General features: G+C 34.2%; 1 pseudogene; it reads left to right on the forward strand.

The window, feature by feature from the left end:
* Positions 1-3,227: 3,227 nt before the first annotated feature.
* On the forward strand, positions 3,228-12,598 carry LOC107955687 (cytochrome P450 714C2-like; annotated as a pseudogene).
* Positions 12,599-12,973: the final 375 nt, after the last annotated feature.

Raw genomic sequence — 12,973 nt, forward strand, 5'->3', positions numbered from 1 at the left:
ACTGAGACACACACACATGTCCCTACCCGTGTGGACAAAAATAGGCCATTTGAAAAGCCAATTTACCACCCATTTTGGGTCATACCTACAAGCATAAAACCAAGCATATTTCATACTAATTTCCAACCAATTCATACACGAAAACATACACCATTCATGCCATATCATAAACAACCAAATCCATACTTATAACCATACCAAAATCATGCCAAATCATCATTCAAAGTCATACCATAAACTTACCAATTCTTCAAATAAGCACTTATCATAAACTTATCAAATTGACCATTACTATAGACCATTCAAAAACATATTACATTGGCAATATTGCATCACATAATTCATACCAAAAACTCATTCATATACACAACAAAAACCAAGCCATATCACATGGCTAGATATACACATTACAAAACATAATCACATACTTCTAACCTATACATGCCATACTCCAATATTTACACTTTCAAAATGTACCAAAATAGATTTTGATAGTGTGGTGATAATCCTCGACGATCCCCAAACTCCCAATAGCTTTGATATCTATAAAACAATTGAAAAACACACAGAGTTAGCTTTCAAAAGCTTAGTAATCCATATACAAATAAACTTATCATTCAAAACATGAAAGCATCATCAAATTACATATACTCCATGGCTAAATACTATCTCAAACCACATAGTTCATATGCATTTCACATATTCCCAATTCATTTACATATATAACATATTTTCTCATACTTATAACACATATCATTACTTGTACATATACTTACCTTTTATTCTCAAATATAGTATACATTTCGAACGTATTTGAACTGGATACACATTTCATATAATCATTCATTTCCTGGAATGCCCGTTGAACCGTTCAGAATCATAAGGATACGCAGATAACTCAGAAAGCTCGTACAATGCCAACTTCCTAGATGTGGTTTTACATGTAATCAAATATTGATGCCACTGTCCCAGATAGGGTCTTACACGAAATCAAATACGATGCCAATGTTCCAGACATGGTCTTACACATAAATCATAAGTCGATGCCAACGTCCTAGACGTGGTCTTACACGAAAACACATATCGGATCCTATGTCATGACATACGTATCCTAACTATTCCTATGGTTCATACGGGGCTTTTCAGACGTCGAAACTTTGTCGATACTTCCTCGGATATTACATATTGAGTTCTTATATAACCACTCATCACAATTCAATGTCATATAAACATAAGTAAATCAACTTAAACACGTTTATTTGTATATTAACTTACCTTGTATGGATTTGAAAGAACAGAGTCGACTATTTAACGACTTTCGACTTTCTCCTGTTTAATTCCATTTTCTTTGTTTTTGATCTATATAAATTCAAATTTAATCACTAATTCATTCAAATTAATCTGCAAACACACATTTAGGTCAATTTACAAATTAGCCCTCATATTTTCACATTTTAACACTTTAGTCCTTAATTCACAAAATCACAAAATACACACAATTTTCATGTAACCATGTTAGGCCGAATTCTCATAGTATTCATATAAGTCCATATGTTCCATTTATTTCATATTTTAGTCCCTCAAAATCTCCTTTGTCTAAATTACTCAAATTCATCAAAAATTCAAAGACAAAACTTAGTAATATGACATATATCTTCCATTTACTAATATCAAACTTCATAAAACTCACATTATCAACAATGACACATCTTAAAATCATAATCACTTTCAGAAATTGAGGGATGGGATTGATAGAATACAAAGCAACGATCACAAAAACGTAGAACTTATAAAAAATGATAAAAAAATCATACCTCAATTGGACTTTAACATAGCCGAACCCTAAACTTGAGTATTCTTTCTTTTTCTTTCCTAATTTCGGCTAACATGGATGATAAATGACTTGATTTTCATGCTTTTATTTATTTTAATTAACATTAATATACATTTTACCATTTTACCCTTGAATTAAAACATTAATAAACCATTATATTAAGGCCATTAATGCCCACTCATATGTTAAATGGTCAAATAACAACTTAAAGACCTCTAAATTATAAAGACATAGCGAATAGGCACTTTAGCAAATAGAACACATCTTTTACATTTTACGCAATTAGGTCCTTTTATCAAATTAAGCATACAAACGATTAAATTTTCATATGAAATTTTCACACATACTAATTCACATATAAATAGCACAAAAAATATATTTAAAATATTTTTTTGACTCGGATCTATGGTCCCGAAATCACTATTTTGACTAGGGTCTAAACTGGGCTGTTACAATCCTCCAGATCCATCTGCGCAAGAACTGCTTGCATCTTAATCTGCCACAACACAAATCTGGTGTTACAATCCAACAACAAAATTTCATACTTTAAAGACTCTATTACCATGATCGAGATGAACAACTCGGAAGCTCGGATACCAATTTGATAAAAAAATAGAATGTCGGTAATGACAATATATCGCAAAAAAATAGAAATAAAATAAAGAACACACAGATTTTACGTGGAAACCATTTCGAGAAAAAACCACAGGCAGAGGAGAAGAAAATTCACTATGTCGAATTTGAATTTTTTTTTAAATACAAGAGGAATAGACTATGTCTATTTATAGACTTGTAGAGCCATATTCTAATAGGAGTGTAGTAAAATTGAAACACCTTCTTCTAATCAATATAAAATAGATGGAGTTTAGTACTGTTTAAAAAACCTTATTATAAAATAAAATAAAAGAAGTGTAGTTCTATATGAATTTTACTTTTATTTTATTTTACCACTGTATTTTATTTAAATAAGGATTCGGGTCACTTAATTCTAACATGCAGTTACATTAACTTGTTAAGTAATTTTCCTCCCATCAAAATCCAAATTCCAACAAATAATTAATATTAGTTTTTTATACACTACAAGGCTTTTAAACCTTGAATCCCAATATCTCTTAACCACTTCTTTTTTTGTGTTGTTGCACAACAAATAATTAAACAAAACTTCTCACGTTTAATATGGATCTTAGAAAGCTTCAAAACCATGCTGCCTTTCATGTTACTGTCCCTTAGTAAAAAGGTTTTCACACTTCATTGACCACAAATACAATACATTAGAAGTCTTACATACAGTTCTTTCTTTATTTTTATTTTTTTTCTACCAAACCTTTCTACTCCCTTCCTTAATTTCCCTATTTGTGTCTAAACAACCTCCAAAGCCATAACCACTTCTGACATGGGATTTACAGAGTATTATGTCAACATTTTTGTTTCTCTTGTGCTGTTTGCTTTCCTTGGATTGATCCTAAATTTGTTTCATGAGTTGGTGGTGAAGCCAATGAAGCTCCAAGCAATATTACTCAAGCAAGGCATCAAAGGACCTCCTCTGAGTTTGCTAATTGGAAACATAAGAGAGATAAAGAAGGCACAATCCAGTATTGTTAAGGTTCCTAGCACGCACCCCCTGCCACTCACAACTGCGGTGCACTACTCTTTCCATTCTTTGAGCAATGGAGGAAACAATATGGTATGTATAATAATGTATTGCATACCTCTTAATCCTATGCGTGTCGGTGTCTGTAATGAGATTTAGGAGTATTAATTTACCAAAATAGTTATCACTGATAGTGATGGAGTAATTTCATTAAATTTCAGGTCAAGTATTTGTGTTTTCTCTTGGTACCACTCAAACATTACTCGTGAATCAACCTGATGCTGTGAAAGAGATTACTACATGCATGTCCTTAGCCTTAGGGAAGCCTTCCTATCAACAAAAGGATCGTGGTCCTTTGTTTGGTTGAGGAATTCTAACTTCAAATGGGGCAATATGGGCTTATTAGAGAAAAATTCTTTCTCCCGAATTATACATGGACAATGTTAGGGTACAAATATATATAAACATATGATTCACTAAATATATCAAAATGACTATGATTACAGATCTACATACAATACTAGGTGTATATAAACATTAATACATAGAGAAAACCTCTTGTAGGGAATGATGATGTTGAGAAGGGAAAACAGTTAGTTGGGTAGTTAAAGTAAGTTTGTGTAAGTTAGTTTGTTAGCAGAGTTTATAAATGTAGAATGTACTATCAGTTTTACAATACATGAATGAATTCTTAATCATTTTTAACATGGTATCAGAGCCATGAAAATCGTTGTTTACTGGTGGTTCATAATCACTGTTCATAATCGTCGATGTTCCTTGAGTCGCTCATGATTTGGCAGAATTGAACTGTTTTTAGGTTTTTCAGTTTACTTTGTTTTGCCACTTGTTTTGGCCTTTATCGACTAGTTGGTAAGTTTTTTTAGTTGGGTAATATTGGCCCAAGGCTGGCTATTGGGTGGTTTCTTGGTCATCATTCTAGGGCAATCTTCAATTGCTACTTTCTGGCTTTAATCAATGTTTCTCTTGAAGCTCCAACTTGCGTCATGGGTACTGAATCATCCATTGATTTCAATCATCCGCTTTACTTACGTCCTTCTGATACTCTAGGTACGCTATTACTTTCGCACCAATTGACTGGAGTTGAAAACTATAATGTTTAGAGCCGGACCATGAAAATTGTGTTGTTGGCCAAAAATAAATTAGGATTGGTGGATGGTTCTTGTTCCAAGGAGTTGCTTCTATAACAACCTGATTTAGATCCTAGTTGGAACGGTGGTTTTAGGACCACGAATCCGAGTCAGAAAAATTTTTAAAAATTATTTTCTCTGTTTATTTTTTGTGAATTTATGCTTGTGAATTTTTTGTAATTTAATTTGGACGTTTGAATGTCTGATTAAGTAAAAGGATTTAATTGCATAAATTGAAAACTTGATAGTTTATTTTATAAGGACCGAATTGTTAATGGCTTTGTAAGTTGAAGCATTTATGTTGCAAATAACCCTTTAGACTAAGTGATGGCCAAATGTACATTTATTATGCATGTTTTTGTTATTAATTTTAAAAGGTTAAATATGTAAATAGGTAAATAATATATATGATATAATATAACATAATTAAAAGTCATGTTCATATGTTCATATTTTGACTGAAAATAAAAAGAAACAAAAGAAACAAAAGCTTTGTGATATTTGGCCATTTCTCAAGCTTGAATCAAGGTTAGTTTGGTTTCGATTTTTGATGATTTTTACGTTTTTGAGATCGTTCCTTCGAGTACTATCCGACCCATGCTTGAATTTTTGATTTTGATGAATATTTTGAGTCATTCCATTGATGAGAGATTGTGAATTTTGTTGTTTGATGAGGAAATATGAAAGATATGTTTTAGATTAACAAGTTTTGTATTGGAGTTTTTGATGATTTTGAGTAATTAGAACTAAATTGCAAAAATAATAAATTAAGGGACTAAAATGTGAAATAAATGACATATATGGATTGGTATGAACATTAGGAACATTCGGCCAAACATGGGTATTTTTAAATTTTGCATATTTTTTGTTGTGTAATAAGGACTAAATTGTAAAAAGTGTAAACGTTAGGGGTAAAATGGTAATTTGCCTATTTATGTGTTTTTGGACTAAATTGAATAAAAAAATGTTTGAATGAGCTTAATTTGAATATGTTTAGATCAAGAACTAAGGAAATCAAATTTGGATCGGGAGAAAAAGAAAGTTGTCGCCTAGTAGATCCGTACCAGTTTTTCATCGTCCGAGGTAAGTTTATAAGTAAATAAATGTTGTTAAATTTGAATAAATACTAGATTTTTATGCTGAATTGAATTGTGTAAAAATATATATACGAAAGCCGAATTTGAATATATTTGGAAGTTATATGTACAAGCTCGATTTGATTAAGTTACGACGACGAAAGCCTCGTTTGAACCATAGGATTCTAATATGTGTTTCTGAGTAAGACCACGTCTAGGACGTTGGCATCGATATATGTGTTTTCATGTAAGACTACGTTTGGGACGTTGGCATCGATTTATGTGGTTTCGTGTAAGACCATGTCTGGGACATTGACATTGTATTTGATTCGAGTAAGACCCTATCTGGGACAGTGGCATCGATATGAGATAGCATGTAAGACCACGTCTGGGACGTTGGCATTGTATGATATATGTGATTATCCGAGTATCTTATTCAAATCCGAATGGTTCATCAGGCAAGGATAAGTTGTGTTTGAGAAAGTAAAACGAGCTATAAAGCCTGGTATGATTTATCTTGTTATCTATGTGAGATAAGGCAAGTAAGTACTTTGAATATTTGTGTTAAATTATGTATGATAGAAATGAAAAAAAAATATAAGATTAGTATGTGTATTCGACCTTATGATTAAATAATTTGAATATTAATGAAATGATTCTTCACTATGTGTATATGTGTGACCATGTATATTCAACCATATAGGTAATAAGCATATGTGAGGTTATATATAATCTTGTGTATTCGGTCAAATATGTGATGTATGTATATGAAGTTAAATATTCTTTTTTGGTGAGCTTGTGTAAATGTATGGTTTATGGAATGTATAAGTTGAAATAAAGTATAGTATTAACTAAATAAATTAGTTTAGTTTAAAGTTAAGGAGTTAACTATATCGATGAATTGTATATTTGCTTATGACTTACTAAGCTATGATAGCTTACTTTGTGTATTCTTTGTTTACTCTATTTTATAGATTTTGGATTCAAGTTACGAGCTCGAGGATCATCAACAAAGTTCATCACACTATCTACAGCTTCAGTATTTAATTATTTGAACTCGAACTATGGCATGTATAGGTTTGAGTGTGTGTTCAGTAAAGTTGAATTTTTGGAAATGTATGCTTATTAGCCATGCAAAAATGGCTTAACTATTTTGCTTGAATTTAGTTTTGGTTTGGATATGGTTTAAGTTCATTTTGGCCAATACGCTATGTGCGACGAATAAATATAAATATGTTGCCTAAGTATATGTCTTTTAAGTTATGGTTTATAAGTGTGGTATGTATTGATAATGGTTGTGTGAACTTGGTTGTGATCTAAGCATGTTTCGAAAGTAATATGCATTTTATGTATATATGACATGTTTGAGTTATGTTTGATATTGTGATCTTAAGTTGTGAATTAAATAATTAAGTAAGATGTTTGACGTATTATAAATAAAGTAATGATTGGATTTGGTTTACATGATGTAAGTATAAATGATGGTTTTGGTTTATATGCTTCAACAATGTGAAGTTCTAGGAACGATATTATAATATGTGAAATAGATGTGACATGATTTAGTATTTGTATTTATATAATAAGATGAATTGGCTTGATTTCATCACTGTTTCCTGGAGAATTAGGAACCCAGTGGGAGAGGTGTAATGTTATTGTTTTATCTTGGATATTAAATACGGTCAGCAAAGTGCTTTCGACAGGGATTGTTGTTGCTTCAAGTGTAGCAATAGTATGGAGTGATCTTGTGAACGATTCCATAAAGTGGATGGTTCAAGAATTTTTTTTCTGCATCATGAAATTGCCTCACAGCTTCAAGGTACTGCTTCTATATCTTTGTATTTTACTAAGTTGCGATTGCTTTGGGATGAATATGATGCGATTGTGCCCTCTTTTTCTTGTGGATGTGTCTAATCTAGATAGAGAGTTGCACATGTTTCGCAACAACATTTGTTCTAGTTTCTCATGGGGTTGAATAAGACGTATAATACGGTGCGTAGTCAAATTCTGTTGATGAATCCATTACCGTCTGTCAACAACGCATACTCAATGCTTATGCAAGAAGAGTCCTAGAGACAACATAGCTCCAGTGCTGTTGGGGTTGATTCGGTTTCTTTTTCTTCAGTTCAGATGGTACAAAAAAATGATTTACTGGAATTTGTGATCATTGCAAGGTTAAAGGGCATAAAAGAGAGAATTGCTATAGGATAATTGGTTATCCTGCATATTTTAAGTTTACCAAGAAAAATGCGAACAATGGTTCCGGATCCATAGTGAATAATGCTTCTGCTACTGCTCCTGCACTTGATAATGAAGTGATTGATTCTATTAGTTCTCGTCCACAGGCACCAATATTTACTCAGGGACAGTATCATCAAATTTTGAGTTTGTTTAACAAGGAACCTACAATTGAGGCTACTACTAGTCTAGCAGGTATGATTGATGTTGGTCATAATTGGATTCTGGATACTAGGTATATACTTTCTGATTTTCAATTTTTAGAATCTCCTGTTGCCTGTGAATCGGTTTCACCTTATGTTCGACTCCCAAATGGTTCCTCCGTTTCCGCTACTCATGTCGGCATTTGTACCATTTTACCTGGCCTTCAACTTACTAAAGTCCTTTATGTTCCAAATTTTCATTATAATCTTCTTTCTATTTCAAAACTGACTACTGATCTTAATTGTGTTGTCTCATTTTACCCTCATTTTTGCCTTATCCAAGATCTCTCCAGTGAAAAGATGAGAGGGATTGGTAAGGCACACGGTGGTCTTTACATCCTCAATCCAGCCCGACAGGCTCGTGTGGTTTTGCCCCCATCTGTTACCACCGTTGCTTCCGTTGACTCATCCTTTTTTTGGCACACTAGACTTGGCCATGCTTCAGTTTCAAGATTGAATAAGGTGTCTAACCTTCCTTATACAGCCTCCACTATTGATAGTATAAACCAATGTCCTATATGTCCTCTTGCTAAACAAACTAGGCGTCCATTTCCTGTCCATACGTCTCATGTTGATGTTGCTTTTTCCCTTATTCATATTGACTTGTGGGGACCTTATCGGATTTCTACTCACCATGGCCATAGATTTTTCTTAACAATTGTTGATGATTACACAAGGATGACATAGGTGCATTTGTTACGGTATAAAAGTGATGCGTTTGTTTGTCTTAAACAATTTTTTACCTCAGTTAAGATTTAATTTTCCACTAGTATTAAAATTGTTCGAAGTGATTATGGGCATTAATTCTTTAAGAATGAGTGCAATGATTTTTTTAGTATGTTTGGCATTATACATCAAAGCTCAAGTGTTTACACTCCTCAGCAAAATGGAGTTGCTGAACGAAAACATAGACATTTGCTTGAATTGGCCAGATCACTAAAATTTCAGTCTCATGTGCCTAGTAAATTTTGGGGTGAATGTGTGTTAACTGCTTGTTTTTTGATAAATCGTCTCCCTACTCCTCTCTTGGATTGGAAATGTCCTTTTAAACTATTATATCATACACCTCTAGATTTTTCTTGTTTGAAAGTCTTTGGCTGTCTTGCTTATGCTACCACCCCCAACTATCATGATAAATTTTCTCCTAAGGCTATTCCGTCTGTTTTTATGGGTTATTCTCTTGTGCAGAAAGGTTACTTATTGTTCAATCTTGAAACCAAAACTTTCTGTGTTAACCGTGATGTTGTTTTTCATGAAACAGTATTTTCTTTTGCTTTTCCTACCAAACATTTTTTGTCTTTCCCTCTCACTGATAGTACCAAATTTCTTCATCTTGAATCTTTGCCTTCCATTCCTACTTCTTCCTCTTCACATGTTCCTCCTTCTTCACCTATTTTATCCGTACCTTCTGTTCCCTAACCAACCTTCTCTACGCCATTTGTTTCCCTTTTATGCCGCACCACACGGTGTGTTAGGCCACCTGCTTGGATGAAAAACAACGTCTACTCCAACCACTCTTCCGCTTCTTATGCCACAGGTTTCTTTCCTATTTCTCATGTTTACTCCTCTTTGCATTTACCTATTCACTCTCAGTTCTTTGTAGCCCATATCTCTTCTTTAACTGAACCCAAAACCTATGCTGAGGCTGTCTCGGATCCAAGATGGGTCGAGGCTATGCAACAGGAGATTCGAGCTTCGGAAGCCAATGGTACATGGGAGGTTGTTCCTTTACTTGCTGGTATGGTTCCTATTGGTTGTAAGTGGGTTTATAAAATCAAGTATAATTCCGATGGTTTGGTGGAAGGGTTTAAAGCCCGAGTGGTTGGGAAAGGATACAATCAACAGGTTGGTATTGGTTTTCAAGAGATATTTTCCTCTGTTGTTAAGCATGTTACCGTTATTCATAATTGGCCTCTTTTCCAAATAGATGTCTACAATGCATTTTTGCAAGGTGACTTGTGTGAAGAAGTTTATATGGACATTCAAGATGGTTTTCACAGACAGGGGGAGTCTAGGGTGTACCGTCTGCATAAGTCATTAGATGGTCTGAAGCAAGCCTCTCGGCAGTGGAATTTAAAGCTTACTGAGGCCTTAATACAAGGAGGCTATGCACAAAGCAAGCACAATTATTCCCTGTTTACCAAAAGAAAAGGAGATGACATAGTCATCTTACTCATTTATGTTGATGATCTGTTAATTACAGGGAGTAACGTTAGTATGATTGATGAACTGAAACAAATATTGCACCAGAATTTTAAGATGAAAGATTTAGGTGCATTAACGTATTTTCTTAGAATAGAGGTGATGCGATCGAGTGAAGGGATTGTGTTGAACCAACAAAAGTATGCATTGGAATTAATAGCTGATCTAGGATTAGGAGAAGCGAAGTCAGTGTGTACGCCTCTTGAATAGAATCAAAAACTCACCTCGGTTGAATATGATGAATTAGTAAAAACAAAAGTTGATGGGGACGATTTAATTTGAGGATATTGTAATATATCAATGACTATTGGGAAGGTTGTTATAATTGACCAATACACGACCAGGCATAATGTTTACGGTTCAACAGTTAAGCCAGTTTATGCACAAACCAAAAAAATCACATTTGGAGGCTGCCTTTCGGGTGGTACGATACATAAGGAAAAATCCTGGCCAAGGTATTTTATTGTCTGCAGCTAGTAAAACGCAGATCGTTACCTTCTGTGATTCTGATTGGGCTTCTTGTCCTATTTCTAGGCGATCAGTTATTGGTTTCTGTGTTAAACTTGGAAAGTCTCTCGTTTCATGGAAGTAAAAAAAACAAAGCACTATTTCTCGATCATCAGCATAGGCTGAATATAGAAGTATGGCAGCAGTAGTAGCAGAGGTTATTTGGTTGGATGGATTGTTAAAAGAAATCAGTCTTAATCAATCTGATAAGTCTATACTTTTTTCAGATAGTAGGGCAACTCTACAAATTGTAGCCAACCCTGTTTTTCATGAACGAACTAAGCATATAGAAATTGACTGTCATTTCGTACGAGATACAGTTAGAGAAGGATTGATTCAGATGCAGCATGTTGGAACAACTGAACAGCTTGCCGACTTAATGACAAAAGCTCTAGGAATTAAGCAGCATGAGTATTTAGTATGCAAGTTGGGCGTTAAAGATATATACCACCCTCAACTTGAAAGGGAGTGTTGAGAAGGGAAAAGAGTTAGTTGGGTAGTTAGAGTTAGTTTGTGTAAGTTAGTTTGTTAGCAGAGTTTATAAATGTAGAATGTATTATCAGTTTTACAACGCATGAATGAACTTTTGATCATTTTCAACAGATGAACCTGATTGTCGAATCTACATTTACGCTAGTAGACTCTTGGAAGACCAGAATAGAGGTCGATAGTGGAATTGCTGACATCAAAATTGACGAGTATATGCGAAGCTTCTCTGGAGATGTCATCTCAAGAGCCTGTTTCGGAAGTAATTATTGTAAAGGAGAAGAAATCTTCTTGAAGCTAAGAGCTCTACGGGAGGCCATGTCCAAGAAAGGCTTATCCACTGGCGTGCCTAGAATGAGGTGAGCATTCTTTCGCAATTTCAAAGTCCTATGGAAGCAATTTGTATTAAAATTTTTGGGTTATTACAGATATCTTCCCATCAAAAGCAACAGAGAAGCTTGGGAACTTGAAAAGGAGGTACGTGATTTGATATTGCATGTGGTAAAAGAGAGAAAGGGGGCAGCAACATACGAGAAGGACTTCCTGCAAATGGTGGTTGAGGGAGCTAAAAACAGTGACCTGAGTCAAGAAGCCACAGGTTTGTAGTTGATAACTGCAAGAACATATACCTGGCTGGATATGAAACTACTGCCGTTTCTGCCACCTGGTGCCTCATGCTTCTAACTGCCAATCAAGAATGGCAGGATAATGTGCGGACAGAGGTGGTTGAAATTTGTAGGGCTCGTACTCCGGATGCTGGCATGCTTCGTAAGATGAAACTGGTATACATATATATGTCCAAATAATTAATTATTAGATTGAGAGTTATTGTGGATATTTATATAAATAACTATTAATCTTGAAATCCTTGTCTTGCATGTGTGATGCAGCTTACTAAGGTAATTCAGGAATCATTGAGACTTTATCTGCCAGTAGCTGTGGTGTCTAGGGAAGCCTTGGAAGATATTAAATTCGGAGAGATTTTTGTTCCCAAGGGTGTAAATATTTGGATGATGGTGTTGGCATTGCACACTGACCCTGAAATTTGGGGTGAAGATGCCTATAGATTCAACCCGGATAGATTTTCAAATGGGATAAAAGGTGCATGTAAGCTGCCACAAGTGTACATGCCATTCGGGGTCGGCCCCCGGGTGTGCCTTGGACAGAACTTGGCCATGGTTGAACTGAAACTACTAATGTCTCTCCTTTTGTCTAACTTCTCCTTTTCCCTTTCTCCCAACTACACACATTCGCCTGTTCTAAGATTGGTAATAGAGCGAGAAAATGGCGTCCATATCTTGGTAAAGAAGCTGTGATTCGAGAGCTTTTAGACAATTATATGAACTCAGCCAAGCATTTCCATTTCATTTGAAACAAAATAAGAGAGTTAGGCATTAGAAAATTGAAGAACCTGAAAAATTCACTTCCAGAAATTTGAATTGGCATTAGAAACATGCTAAATCGACTTTGATCCATAAAGGAAAAAACGCAAATTAATTAATGTATACTTAATTAAGTTATTTTGTCACCAGCTCAGCTTTTAACCTTCTAAGTTCAAACATTACCAAATATATATCAAAAAGAAAAGAAAAAATTGTTAAGTGTCTTACTTACCAAATTGATCAAATTACTTTAAAATATAAAATTAGGAAATAAAAAGGATTTATTTAATAACTTAAATTTTATTTATT

Source organism: Gossypium hirsutum, chromosome A07, assembly GCF_007990345.1.
Source record: "Gossypium hirsutum isolate 1008001.06 chromosome A07, Gossypium_hirsutum_v2.1, whole genome shotgun sequence".
Classification (NCBI taxonomy): domain Eukaryota; kingdom Viridiplantae; phylum Streptophyta; class Magnoliopsida; order Malvales; family Malvaceae; genus Gossypium; species Gossypium hirsutum.